The sequence below is a fragment of the Dama dama genome, chromosome 5, assembly GCF_033118175.1.
Source record: "Dama dama isolate Ldn47 chromosome 5, ASM3311817v1, whole genome shotgun sequence".
Lineage (NCBI taxonomy): Eukaryota > Metazoa > Chordata > Mammalia > Artiodactyla > Cervidae > Dama > Dama dama.
Genome location: NC_083685.1, coordinates 82,585,655 through 82,601,240, shown reverse-complemented (window position 1 = coordinate 82,601,240; position 15,586 = coordinate 82,585,655). Strand labels below are relative to the sequence as shown.

Here is a 15,586-nt window from a genome sequence, read left to right as displayed (position 1 = left end):
TCTTTAATGATCTGAGCTTTCTACATACTGTATTTTCTCTTCAATTTGCCAGTGTTTGTTCAGTAATGTTTTTGCATGTACATTAAAAACAATAATTTCAATACCATTTGTATACTTATAAAAGAGAATATTAAAATATTCAAATTCTGTTATATTTTTAAAGTTTGTACAGAAGTTGGGAAATCTTCCTAACACTCTCTACAGTTTCTTCTCTAAATTGGTGAGAATGATGTTTATTTAAACAGAGTTTATTTAAACTCTGCCTAAGTATTATTAGACATTAATTTAATTATTAAATCTGCTTAATTGAAATGTTAAAGGTAGAGGTAATAAGGCAATAATATCCTGCAGTCATGTGAAGATATTTCCTTGTTATTGAAGTATGTGGCATTATACAGTTATCAACTCCGTCTCTGCTTCACACACACTCTGTTTTCTGTTGCATTTGTGTTTTGGTGAAAGTTTTGACAAAGAAGATTGTTTCTGGAATAGCCAGCGTTCTCTTTGGATGATTGGAATTAAGAACTTTATTACTAAAGGAGTCTACTGTGTCTTTGTTTCTTTTGTATGTAATTCACAGGGGCAGATTTTTCTCCTTTCATTTCATTTATGAAGTTCTTCTCTTTATATCAACTATTTACTATTTATTAAAAAATTTTTTTTGGTTGCGCGGTGTGGCTTGTGGGATCTAGTTCCATGACCAGGGATAGAATCCAGGCCCCCGTCAGTGGAAGCATGGAGTCCTAACCACTGGACCACCAGGGAATTCCCCTCTTTGTGCCAATTACTAATGTTCAACTTTTCTCAAATTTTTTACTTTGGGCAGAAATACTTCATGGGAGAGTATAAAACTTTAGAAGTTAATATTGCTAGTAGGATTTGAGTTTGTTTAATTTACTTTGTCTAATTAAAAGAAAAATTTCTCCATCCACTGTAATATACCTTTTTAATATACTTTAATTTTAATATTTAAGATGTAATTTCACAAAGCTAAATGTCTGACTTACAGAAAATGCATGTGTTGGTTTTATTATTTAATTTTTTAGATTTGTTTTCGTCAAAGCTATACATGCAACTGATTAGATAAATTTTGTAATGGAAAATAGACTACCTAATTCCTCTCTTTTGCCCATTTTGCTTCTGCAAGCATTTTGGTGGATTAAGTCTTTAATAGTTTCCGGAAAAAGGATGTCTGGTGGATCTTGTTTTTCTGAAGATGTCTTTATTCTTCCTTAATTAATTCTTGATTGTTAATTTGGCTGGATAAGAAATACGTGTAAGTAATGTTACTTCAGAAATTTGAAGGTATTAATCTGGTGTATGGTTGAAGAATCTTAAGTCATTTTGATACCTTTTTCTTTGTAAATGGCTTGTTTATTTCTCTGGGACCTAATAGAATGTTGGCTTTATTCCCAGTATTCTGAAATTTTGCAGTGTTGTTTGTTGGTTCATATATTATTCTGGGCCTCTTCAGTGTAGAAATGCAAGTAGTATAGTTTTGAGAAAGTTCCTTGAACTACTTTTTTGATGATTTCTTTTCCTAAATTTTCAATGTTCTCTCTGGTACTTGTATTTGACTGTTACACCCCCAGAATGATTAATTAAAAAATAATTTCATCCCTGTTCTCTTTGGGATATTGTCTGAATGTGGGTTGCTAACTCTTCTTGAGTAATTCTTTGCTGTTACCCTTTTTTCTTAACTTCACCTTCTCATACCCAACACATCCCTCCCTCCCTTCCTCTCTTCTCCCTTCCCCTTGCTTCTGCCTCTCTCTCTCCCTTCCTTTGTCTTTCTTTTCATTTTTCTCCCTCTCTCCTTTCCCCCTCTTTCCCTTTCTTTCTTGGTGTAATTTGCATGTAAATATTATCAAACAGAATCCAGTGATACATAGGAAGAATTATATGTCAGGACCAAGTAAAAGATATTCCAGGTATGCAAGGTTGGTTAACATTTGAGAATCAATCAGTGTAATTCACCATATTAGTAGAATGAAGAAGAAACACAAATAATCATTTCAATAGAAATAGAAAAAACCTTTATGATTAAAAAAACTTTTAGCAAATTAGGAATAGAAAGAAACATCAGTATGCTAAAGAAAGTCTATAAAAAATGCTGTTAATATTATAATCAATAATGATATATTAAATATTTTCCTATTGAATTTGGGATGGATTTGCCATTGAACTCAAGTCCTTGCCATTACAATAAGATAAGAAAAATAAAATATGTAAATATTAGAATGAAAGTTGTAAAATCATCTTTATTCATAGATAATTTGAATGTATATGTAGAAAATACAAAGAAATCTCCAAATGGTTAGAATTAAGAAATCAATAAGAACGGTTGCACAGCAGAATCATTAGGTCTTTGGTGAACTGATTCCCTTACAGTGTGTTTTTCCAGCATTATTTTTGGCCATCACCAGTGTTCCCTATCTCCACCTTCTTCTCTGCAACAACACTCCTTTGTGATAGTTTTATTGAGCTTCCATTTCCTAGGATGATCTGCCTTTTTTCTATCAGGTCTCTCATTTTCTACTTCCTCTTCTAGAATATACATGTCGTAACTCCTCTTGGGTTAGGACATTATTCAACTTCTCTTGAGTTAGGACATTATTCAGCATCAGTAGTATGTGTTCCCATAGGATTTATTGTTTTTTTAATTTTGGTTGCTCATTGCCTCTTACTTGTAGGTTTGTAGGCTGTTTTCAAATCTTCAGTACGTCACAGAGTACCTGATACAAGGTGTTAATATATATTTGAATGTTCCTACATGATATAATCTTTTGAAAGTTATTATCTAGAAGAAAAACAAGTTCCCTTTCTGTAGGTGTTACTGTGCGAAGTCTGTCTCCTAACGAAAGTGAAAAACTGAAAGAGTCGGACGTTCTTTCACCCCATAGAAGGTCATTATTATATTTAATGGGCATTTACTAGTATCAGCACAGTTTGTGCTTCCCTAGTTTTTCATGGTCACTAAGAATAATTGATTCCTTTCTTAATGAACCTACACCTGCTTTAAAATTTTTATCAGTGCAGTCTTTCAGGAAGCTATGACCAATCAATTGGTATTTTCATGTCAAATAAAAGCTGTTATTTATTATCTTTCAAATCACTCATTTTTAGAAATTAATTTCAAGTCAATTCTTATTACTCTCAATGACTCTAGAGGTTTTAAGCAAATCAGTACCTGATTTGTGAAATAAAATATAGCAATATATGTGATTTAATGTATAAGTTAAAAATTTTAGATAGCTATGGATATTGTGCTAATGATTATTTCCAAGGAGTGGGATCAGAGGCCACATTTGCCTTAATATGTTTTAAATTTCTTAATTTAAAGACCATACAATTACTTCTAACCACTTAAAATAGTCATTATAAGAATCAAGAAATGCTGAAATGTAGAAAGCGAAAATTCATGTGATTCTATGTTATTAGTGATAAACCCAGGTTGCCGCTTTACTTCTTTTATTTCTTCACTCAGATACTGAGGGTGTATTTACAGCTTACAGTATGCATTTCCTGTTTTTTTTTCACCCTTGAACTATTCATACATTCTTGAAATTAACTTGTATTATATACAGTACCTGATTCAAGTTCTTTACATGTATTATATGTATTTGCTTTTGGATGTGTATGTATGTAGAACAGTTAATATTGTGAACATCTTTCCATTTCAAAAGTTCTTTCAGCATTGCCAAAAATTATGTTATTCCATCATATGATCATTTATATTAATTTTAAACCTTTGCCCTATAACATGTTACATTGCTATATACGTGTGTGTGTGTGTGTGTGTATACATTTAAAAAGTACACAAGGAATTATTTTTAGGATAACTCCTAGAAGGAGAATTACTAGGTAAAAGAATGTATTCATGTAAAATTTTGACAGATATTGTAAAATTGCTTCTCAAAGAAAGTATGCTGTCATTTATACGTGTGAATTCCCTTTTCCCAGTTCTGTGCTTTATTGGCTATTATGCCTATGTGGTGGGGGAAAATCCTATTCTTTAGCAATTTTTTCTGTCTTTGAGTTCTAGGGACAGTGGATAGTCATCATATTTTTGCTGTTTATTCTAATAATACCATGCTTGTTTGTGCTACTTATTTCAACTCTTTACTAGATTATTAGTGATATATTATTGTGTATGTGGGTCTGTAGATGTCCTGTATTGTTGTTCAGTCAGTAAGTTGTGTCTGACTCTTTGCCACCCCATGAATTGCAGCACACCAGTCTTCCCTGTTTTTTCACTATCTCCAAGAGTTTGCTCAAACTCATGTCCATTGAGTTGATGATGCCATCCAGCCATCTCACCCTCTGTCACCCTCTTCTCCTCTTGTCCTCAGTCTTTCCCAGCATCAGGGTCTTTCCAATGAGTCGGCTGTTTGTATCACAGGGCCAAAATATTGGAGCTTCAGCTTCATTATCAGTCAGTTCAGTCGCTCAGTCATGTCCAGCTCTTTGCGACCCCATGGACTGCTGCATGCCAGGCTTCCTTGTTCATCACCAACTCCCGGAACTTTCTCAAACTCATGTCCATCGATGCCATCCAATCATCTCATCCTCTGACGTCCCCTTCTCCTCCTGCCTTCAGTCTTTCCCAGCTTCAGGGTCTTTCCCAGTGAGTCAGTTGTTTCCATCAGGTGGCCTAAGTATTGGAGCTTCAGCTTTAGCATCAGTCCTTCCAATGAATATTCAGGACTGAATTCCTTTAGAATGGACTGGTTTGATCTTCTTTCAGTCTAAGGGACTCTCAAGAGTCTTCTCCAACACCACAGTTGAAAAGCATTAATTCTTTGCCGCTGAGCCTTCTTTATGGTCCAGCTCTCACATCTGTACATGACTACTGGAAAAACTGTAGATTGTGTATGCAGACCTTTGTTGGCAAAGTGATGTCTCTGCTTTTTAATACGGTGTCTAGTTTTGTCATAGCTTTTCTTCCAAGATGCAAGCATCTTTTAATTTCATGGCTGCAGTCACTGTCTACAATGGTTTTGGAGCCCAAGTAAATAAAATCTCTCACTGTTTCCATTGTTTCTCCATCTATTTGCCATGAAGTGATGGGACCAGATGCCGTGATCTTTGCTTTTTGAATGTTGAGTTTTAAGCCAGCTTTTTCACTCTTCTCTTACACCTCATCAAGAGGCTCTTTAGTTCATCACTTTCTGCCGTTAGAGTGGTATCGTCTGCATATCTACCATTGTTGATATTTTTCCTGGCGGTCTTGATTCCAGCTTGTGCTTCATCCAACCTCCCATTTCTCATGAGGTACTCTGCACATAAGTTAAATAAGCAGGGTGACAGTATACAGCCTTGATTTCCTCCTTTCCCAATTTTGAACCAGTCTGTTGTTCCATGTCCAGTTCTAACTCTTGCTTCCTGACCTGCATATAGGTTTCTTAAGAGGCAGGTAAGTTGGTCTGTAGGAATTTTCCACAATTTGTTGTGATCCACACAGTCAAAGGCTTTAGCATAGTCAGTGAAGCAGAAGTAGATGTTTTTTTTTTTTTGGCATTCTCTTGCTTTTTCTGTGATCCAGTGGATGTTGACAATTTGATTCCTGGTTCCTCTGCCTTTTCTAAATTCAGCTTGTAACACCTGTAAGTTCTTGGTTCATGTACTGTTGAAGCCTAGCTTGAAGAATTTCAAGGACTATATAGGACATCCTATATAGTTTGCAAGTTATCCTGTTACTTGTGATGTTTATCAGTTTTTTATGTGTCTTTAGTTTCATACAAAGAAAATCTTTGCGTCTCTTTACCATATCTAGTTTTAAATCATGACTGTTTTTGAAAGTTGAAGTTTTTCTTTTTCTATTATAGCTTCTTGAATTTTTTTTTGCCAACCTCTGATTTTCATAGCTTTTTGGGGGAAAATCCTCCTTTGTTATATCTTCCTTTGGAATCACAGGTACGGTTGTTTGTTAATCATTGCATTCTCTGCAGTGCCTTGTGTAGTATGTGGAATATCTATAGGTGGTACCCACCAAATGGATTTATGCAGTATTTTGCCAAAGAAAAACTAAAACTCTGCTTCAATATAATGTATTTTTTAAAGTCACTTATCAGTGACCAAAAGGATAGCACCATTTTTGACTCTAACAGAGCTTGTAATTCTGTTAGGAATTATATTAGCCTTGTGCTTACGCCGTTTGCTTATTGCTTATGGGGTAGACGATCAGTTTGGCTTCTCACCTGAACCAAATTTTTTAGAAATCCAGATTGAACCTTATTTATTATCCTTAGGAGTCTAATATACTGGGTGTCTTAATTTTCTTGTTGTAGAGCAAATTCTTATAAACGAGGGCTTTTACTCTGAGAGCAGACGGACTGTGGAGATACAGTTTCCTCAAGTGTCTATGAGCCAAAATCCTGTTTCTCATCTAAAACACTGGGTGGACAACTTGGCTTATTCCTTTTAGGTTATTTTATTATTACTTACTGCTGGAAAGTTACTATTATTTTTTGTTCTGCTATGCATGGAATTCACAGTTCACATCTTAAAATATTAAAAGGTTTTTAAAAAAAACCCCAAGGTCCAACCCATTTTTCCCTACTCGAGTGTAAATGCCTAGTATTTTTTGAAGCTTATGATATTGCAAACAGCCCACCCATGCAGTCAGACACACTGATTGTTGCTGCTGTTTTATGGTACGAATGGCTGAAGTTATCTTCTAGAAACAAATATGAGCGGAACACCTTCAGGATTGTTAACCTTTTTCTCATTTCCCTTTTTCCTTTTTTGCAAATTTTTGAATAGGCTGCACTTTCTATGAGTTGAATTTCGTTATTTTTTCAATGTGCTGGCTACCCATTTCATCCTTTGCAACCAAGCTTTATCACAATCGAGGAAGAGCTGTTTGATTTGTTTAGTCACATGAATTCAGAAATTCTGGTTAAACTTTTCCAGAAGGGCTTGTCATAATTTTTTTTTTCTGCAAAACTTTAATAACTGTGGTTAAACAAATAAATCCTATAAACACACACACACTCACAGTCTGTCCATCCAAAACACTAGCGCCTTTCGGAAAGTAGGCCAACTGACGTTTGCTTACAGTCCTCACCAGTATTTTGCAAAGAGGAAGCAGGCTTATCGACATTTTAAATGGCCAAACTATGAGATTTAGGGCTTCCCTGATGTTTTCTGCTCTAATTACTTCTCAGTTTGCTTTGTGTAGTTTTTTTTCATAACACCTAGTCCTTATCACTGGGACCTTTGTCACTTGGGATCATTTAGATTTTTACGAAATTTTGCGAAGCCTGTGATTTAGGTGAATTCTAACTTGAGAACATATGTTCTGTTCACTTTAAATTTTTTTTAATGTTTTTGGTCAGAGAAGCAGTGTTTTTAAAGGAGAATGTTTGTTTTAGAAATACTGTTTTTTAGTTTAAAAATCCTTTTAGTTTTTGGTGATGCCGTGGTATTGAGTTAGATAAATTGATCTAAGCGTATTCTTAGTTCATACCTAAATATTTAATTCCTGTAGTTTGGGACTTTTCCTATGAGGGCTGTAGTGAGTAGGAAGTATACTAAAGAGAAAAGAGGAAGTAAATGTATAATATTGCTTTGATACTCTTTAGATAAAATTCTAGGTTGATTATAAACATTATCACCACCTTACCATCATTTTGCAAGGTGAATACCATTACCCTATTTTATAGGTGAGGAAGCTAAGCTTAAAGAGGTAGGTGACTAGCATCAAGATACATAGTTGTTAAGTGATCCAGTTGGAATTTGAAGTTTCAAGCTTACCCTTAACCATTTAGGTCTCACTGTCTTCCATTATATGATTTTTCCTTTATTACAGGAAAACAGTTTTAACAAATTCAGGTGTTTCTAGGCTATGACTCTGACAGCCGAAATCAAACAATTTTGTATTCATTGAAATTTGTAAAAGTAGTTCTATTTTTCTGTATTTTCATTCACACTTGAAGCTCTAAAGTATCTTCAGTTGTGTCTTCATTATATTTGAAGTCCTTGGCTTTTAGTCTAACAGTGAAGAGCAATGAAGATAGTCAATATTGGGACCCATATATAGGTAATCTATTTCCCTACATTAAGTACATTGAAAATTTTAAGCTGTTGGGATGAAGTATATCACAAAGACAGCTGTAATGTATTCAAGGTACGTTCACTCTAAGTTAAATCAACCCTTTAAAAGAAATGTTGATTCCTTTTACAGGACTTGGTATAAACTATTAAAAGTACATCAGAAGGGTTAGTGACGGATATCTCAAATCAGATAAAAACAAAGGTGTAACATGAAGCAACTAAATTACATGTGAACTTAATGATTCTGACCCAAATAAACAGACTTGTAATGGAGATGCTGATCCTTATCAGTACAGCTTAAATGCCTTTTTTTTTTTTTTTTTAAACTGTAGAACTGTAAAGAAGATTGTAGGTGTCTTAGTGAATTGGACAAATTATGGTCTTGGAAATTGTTTATTTATCCCTACACATTCCTAGGTGTGAAAATGAAAACTCATAATTTTCTAAATAATAGATATTTTAAAGTAAGTCTTTTAAAGGATTTATCTTTATTGAGAAATAATTTTCATGCCATGAAACTCATCAATTTTAAGTAGAAAATTTGATGAGTTTTGCCAGATGGATATTGTTATGTAGCTATCAAAACACAAAACCTTTTATCACTGTAAGAAGTCCCCTTTTCCACTTCACACCCACTAAAATGGCTGTATCCATAAGAGAGATAATAACAGATGTTGGTGGGATGTGGACTAATTGAAACTCTCATACATGGCTTCTGAGAATGTAAGATAGTATGGCCACTGGAAAATAGCTTGACAGTTATGAAAACGTTAAATACAGAGTTGTCATATGACCCAGCAATTCCACACCTAGGTGTATAGCCAATAAAAATGAAAATGTACATCTACACAAAAGCTAGTATGTGAATAACAGCATTATTCACATTAGCCAAGAAGTAGAAACAATCCAGATGTCTGTCAGTTTACAAATAGAATGTGGTTATAATGGAATATTATTTGGTCATAAATAATTGAAATTCTGATAACTACTATATCCTAATGAACCTTGAAAACATTATGCTAATTTAAAAAAACAGCTATAAAAGGCTGTGTGTGCTTAGTGACCTAGCACACACATAGTAAGTGTCGATTTAGCTTTGTAAGAAAATGCTAAATTGGAATTCCAAAGTGGCTATTCTGATTTTCACTCCCACTGGCAATGTTCCAGTTTTCCTAATGACTAATAATATTGATCATCTTTTCTTGTGATTATTTGCCTTTTTATTGTTTTTATAAAATTGTCTATTCAAATCTTTTGCCCATTTTTAATGGTGTTTTTATTATTGAGGTGTAAGAGTCCTGTATATATTCTAGATAGAATCCCTCCTTTAGATATGTATGTGTATATGTATATAAAATATGTACAAAGATGTGTTCCTTCATGTGACTTACCTTAATGGGCTTTGAAAAAGAAAGACTTTACATTTTAGAGCAGCTTTAGGTTCATAGCAAAATTGAGCAGAAGGTACATATATTTCTCTTATACCCTCCTGACTCTGTACATACTTTTTCTCTCTCATTATCAGCATTCTCTCAGAGAGAGTACACGTTTTTTGAAAGTTTTTACCTTTCAACTTTAATTCACTTTTATTTACCAATTTGCTGAATTTTGCAGTTTTTTTTTTTTTTTTCTTTTACACATTGTGATTTTGGTGTTTCTTTTTTCATTCAGTTTTTTCCTAGGTTTCCTTGTGATTTTTGTCCTTGAACCATGAATTATTCTTTTTAAATTTTGAGAGATTTTCCTGATACCTTTGTATTATTAATTTCTAGTTCAATCTCATTGTTATTAGAAGGCATAGTTTATGTGATTCTAGTCCTTTTAAGTGTTCTGAGATAGGTTTTATGTCCCAAAATATTGTCTGTCTTGTTCCTTTCTTCTGTATCCTTACATATCATCTTTCTGCTTATTCTGTGAGTTACAGGAGTTGGTTGTTGAAATCTTCCACTGTTAGTGAATTCTTGTAATTTTATGAGTTCTTGCTTTATGTGTTTTGCCATTCTGTTATTGGGAGCAAAACATTTAGGATAGTAAAGTCTTCTTTATGTATAGATACGTTTTTAATGAAGTCACTGGTAATATTTCTTGCTCTGAAACACTCCTGCTTTCTTTTGAGTAGTTTTGGCATGGTATATCTCTTATGGTCTTTTTACTTTTAACCTTTGATTTTCTTTATACATGAAATGCATTTCTTGTAGGCATCATGTAATTGAGTCTTGCTTTTTTATCCAATATTTTATCCTATTTATCGTTGTGTTTTAGACGATTTTGTTTAATGTGTGTATTATGGGATTTAAATCATAAAATAATTCCATTTTATCTCCTGTGTTATATCTCTTAACTGTGTCTTTTTATCTTGTTTTGTTTTTTAGCACTTCTTTATGATTTATAGTATTTATGTTTAATTCATCACAGCCTACCTTCAAGTAATATTATACCATTTCATGTATTATAAAAAATCAGAAATACTTGATAACAATAGCAAAGCAAGCCCATTTTGATTGAAAAATGGGCAAAGATTTTGATTAGACGTTTCTCCAAAGAAGATATACATGTGGATTATAAGCACATGATGCTCAGCATCATCATTAGGGAAATGCAAATCAAAACCACAAAAAGAGAACACTTCACATCCATTATATAACACCCATTATAATGGCTAGAATAAAGAAAAGAGAAAAAGCCCCACAGAAAATGAAGTATCGGTGAGGATGGAATTGGAGAAAATTGGAATCCATGTGCTCTGCTAGTGCAGCCACTGTGAAAAGCGGTATGGTGCTTTCTCAAAAATGTGGATTTGTGAAGAATTTTGGGTATGGAATACTAAAGAAGTAAAATACATAGATATATTTGTTTTAATAGACTTCTTTTTTTTTTTTTTTTAAATTGGGGCTTCCCTGATAGCTTATTTGGCAAAGAATCTGCCTGCAATGCCGGAGACCTGGGTTTGATCCCTGGGTTGGGATGATCCCCTGGGGAAGGGAAAGGCTACCCACTCCAGTATTCTGGCCTGGAGAATTCCATGGACTGTATAGTCCGTGGGGTCACAATAATTAATTGTAATTGGAGGCTAATTGCTTTACAGGATTTTGGTGGTTTTTGCCATACATTGACCTGAATCAGCTACGGGTGTACGTGTGTCCCCCATCCTGAACCCCCCGCCCACTGCCCTCCACATCCGATCCCTCTGGGTTGTCCCAGTGCACCAGCTTTGAGTGCCTTGTTTCATGCATTGAACTTGGACTGGTGATCTGTTTCACATATGGTGATATACATGTTTCAGTGTTATTCTCTCAAATCATCCCACACTCACCTTGTCCCACAGAGTCCAAAAGTCTGTTCTTTTTATCTGTGTCTCTTGCTCTCTTGCATATAGGGTCATCATTACCATCTTTTGAAATTCCATATATATGTGTTAATATGCTGTATTGGTGTTTTTCTTTCTGCCTTAACTTCAGTCTGTATAATAGGCTCCAGTTTCATTCACCTCATTAGAACTGATTTAGATGTGTCCTTTTTAAATAGCTGAGTAATATTCCATTGTGTACATGTACCACAACTTAGTTATCCGTTTGTCTGCCGATGGCTATTTAGGTTGTTCCATGTCCTATGTACTGTAAACAGTGCTGTGATGAACTTTGGGGTGCATGTGTCTCTTTCAGATCTGGTTTCCTCAGTGTGTATGCCCAGAAGTGGGATTGCTGGGTCACATGGCAGTTCTGTTTTCAGTTTTTTAAGGAATCTCCACACTGTTCTCCATAGTGGCTGTACTAGTTTGCATTCCCACCAACAGTGTAAGAGGGTTCCCTTTTCTCCACACCCTCTCCAGCATTTATTGCTTGTAGACTTTTGGATAGCAGCCATTCTGACCGGCATGAGATGGTACCCCTCATTGTGGTTTTGATTTACATTTCTCTGATAATGAGTGATGTTGAGCATCTTTTCATGTGTTTGTTAGCCATCTGTATGTCTTCTTTGGAGAAATGTCTGTTTAGTTCTTTGGCCCATTTTTTGATTGGGTCATTTATTTTTCTGGTATTGAGCTGCGTGAGCTGTTTGTATATTTTTGAGACTAATTCTTTGTCAGTTGCTTCGTTTGTTATTGTTTTCTCCCACTCTGAAGGCTGTCTTTTCACCTTGAGTATAGTTTTCTTCATTGTGCAAAAACTTTTAAGTTTAATTAGGCCCCATTTGTTTATTTTTGCTTTTATTTCCAATATTCTAGGAGGTGGGTCATAGAGGATCTTGCTGTGATTTATGGCAAAGAGTGTTTTGCCTATGTTTTCCTCTAGGAGTTTTACAGTTTCTGGTCTTACGATTTATTTTTTAAGAGCAATTTCAGGCTTACAGAAACATTGAACAGAAAATGTAGAGAATACCCATATATTCTATGAAATTAGAGTTCCTGTTGCTCCACATCCTCTCGAGCATTGATGTTGTCAGTGTTTTGCTACCTGTGTTACGGTATTTCTTTGTTGAATTTGTCTTCCCTAATAACGTGATGGGACACTTCTTTTCATATGCTTATTTGCCATCTATATGTCTTCTTTGGTGAGGTATCTGTCAGGTCTTTAGCCCAGGTTGTTTATTTTCTTGTTGAGTTTTAAGAGTTACTTGCATATTTCAGATAACTGTGTTCATGTATATTTCTTCAGTCTTTTTTCCCCTTTTGTGTTTCCATTACTTTCTATTGCTGCCTCTTCATGTTTACTAATCTTTTCTTTTTGCAGTATCTAGCATATTGTTAATATATCCTAGTATATTTTTTATCTCAGACACCATGTTTTTCATTTTTAGTAGTTGTGTGTGTGTTTATATGCTTCTTTATGGAGAGATCTCCCATGTCTTTTTTTAAACATGTTCACATTCTCTTTTACCTTCTTGTGTAAATGGAGTATGTTTATCACAGCATCCAGATGTTAGTCTATCCTATGGAAAGCTATACTGTGTTTGTAGGTTGGAAGGATTAAAATTGTTAAAATGACCATGCTCCTCAGACCAATCTATAGATTCAGCGCACTCCTTGTGAAAATGTCAATGATGTTTTTCACAGAACCAGGACAAATAATTTTAAAATTCATATGGAAACACAAAAGACCTCGAATAACAAAACAATCTTGAGAAAGAATGGATCTGGAGGTATCACATTTGCAGACTTCAGACTATACTGCAAAGCTTCAGTAATCTCAACAATGTGGTACTGGCAGAAAAACAGACATAAATCAATGAAACAGAATAAAGAGCCCAGAAATAAACCCATGCAGTTTTAGTCAATTAATATGACACAGGAGGCAGGTATATACCATGAAGTAGAGACAATCTCTTCAATAAGTGGCACTGGGAAAACTGGACAGCTACATGTCCAGAGTGAAATTAGAACATTTTCATGTACCGTATACAAAAATAAGGTCAAAATGGGTTAAAGACCGAAATAGAAGACCAGAAACCATAAACACCCTTTGACATAAATTGCAGAGATATTTTTTTTTTTGAATCTGTCTTCTCAAGTAAAAGAAATTAAAGCAAAAATAAACAAATGGGACCTAGTTAAACTTAAAGGCTTTTGCACAGCAAAGGAAACAATTGACGAAACGAAAGACAATCTACTGAAGGGGAGAAGATTCAGTGATATGACTGATTCATATCTAAAATATGTAAACAGCTCATATAACTCAACATCAAATAAAACAACTCCTTTAACAAAATGGGCAGAAGGTCTGAATTATAGACATTTTCCCATAGAAGCTATACAACAAACACATGAAAAAAAGTTAGCATTATTAATCATCAGAAATGCAAATCATAACTTCGTGCCTGTCAGAATGACTGTCACCAAAAAGGCCACAAATAACAAATGTTGGAGAGGATGTGGAGAAAGGGGAACTCTTATACCCTAATGGTGGGAATGTAAATTCTTGCGGCCACATGGAAAATAGTATGGAGGTTCCTCAAGAAACCAGCAATAGAACTACTGTATGATCCAACAGTTCCACTCCTGTGTATGTATTCAGAAAGAAAAAAAGCAGAAGCACTAGTTCAAAAGGACACATGTACCCTGTTGTTCACAGTACTGTTGTTCAGTTGCTCAGTTGTGTCCAGTTCTTTGCGACTCCATGGACTGCAACATACCAGGCTTCCCTGTTCTTTCCTATATCCCAGAGTTTGCTCAGACTCGTGTCCATTGAGTCAGTGATGCCATCTAACCATCTCATTCGCTATCATTCCCTTCTCCTCCTGCCGTCAATCATTCCCAGCATCAGGGTCTTTTCCAATGAGTTGGCTCTTTGCATCAGGTGGCCAAAGTATTGGAGCTTCAGTTTCAGCGTCAGTCCTTCCAATGAATATTCAGGACTGATTTCCTTTAGGATGGACTGGTTGGATCTCCTTGCAGTCCAAGGGACTCTCAAGAGTCTTCTCCAATACCACAGTTCAAAAGCATCAATTCTTTGGTGCTCAGCCTTCTTTATGGCCCAACTCTCACATCCATACATGACTATTGGAAAAACCATAGATTTGACTAGATGGACCTTTACCGGCAAAGTGATGTCTCTGCTTTTTAATACACTGTCTAGGTTTGTCATAGTTTTTCTTCCAAGGAGCAAGCGTGTTTTACTTTCATGGCTGCAGTCACTGTCTGCAGTGATTTTGGAGAACCCCAAAATAAAGTCTGTTTATAGTAGCCAAGATATAGAAGCAATTTAAGTGTCCATCAACAGATGAATGGATAAGAAAGATGTATACACACACACACACAGACAATGAAATTTTGCCATTTGCATGGTTGGACTTGGAGGGTTTTATGCTCAGTGATTTAAGTCAGAAAAATAAGTCATACAGAAATATTGTATATTACTTATATGTGGAATCTAAAAAGTGCAGTACACTAGTAAATGTAACAGAAAAGAAGTGGACTTCTAGAGAACAAACTAGTGGTTGCCAGTGGGGAGAAGGAAGAGGAGAGGGGCAAGGTAGGGTCAGGGGACTAAGAGTTATACACTGTTAGGTGTAAAATAAGCTACAAGGAGATACAAACCACTGTATAAAAATTAGATAACAGGGTCTTACTGAATAGCAGAGAGAACTATATTCAGTATCTTGTAAAAGAGTGTTTGTATATGGGATCACAAGGAGTTGGACATAGCTGAGCAACTGAACAACAGCAATGTGTGTATATATATGCGTATATAATTGGATCACTTTCTATACACCAGAAACTAACATTTCAATTAAAAATAAGTAAAGTACAAGGCTGTATGGTACAGCATGGGCAGTACAGCCAATATTTTATAATAACTATAAATGTACTATTGCTTTTAAAAATTGTGAATTACTGTATTGTGACTCACTATGTTATATCCCTGAAACATGTAATATTGTAAGTCAGCTATACATCGTTAAAGAAATGTCAGTCTGTTCTGTCAATTGATTGCTCTTCTAATTATGAATCAGATTTTCTTGCTTTTGCCTGCTTTGGGACATTCCATTGGATGCCCACACTTTGTGAATTTTATGTTGCTCAGAGCTGATA

General features: G+C 34.9%; 1 protein-coding gene across 1 annotated transcript in view; it reads left to right on the top strand.

Moving 5' to 3' along the window:
• Nucleotides 1-15,586, top strand: part of BCAS3 (BCAS3 microtubule associated cell migration factor) — a 583,611-nt gene that overhangs the window by 63,979 nt on the left and 504,046 nt on the right. The gene's annotated exons all lie outside the window — the stretch shown is intronic.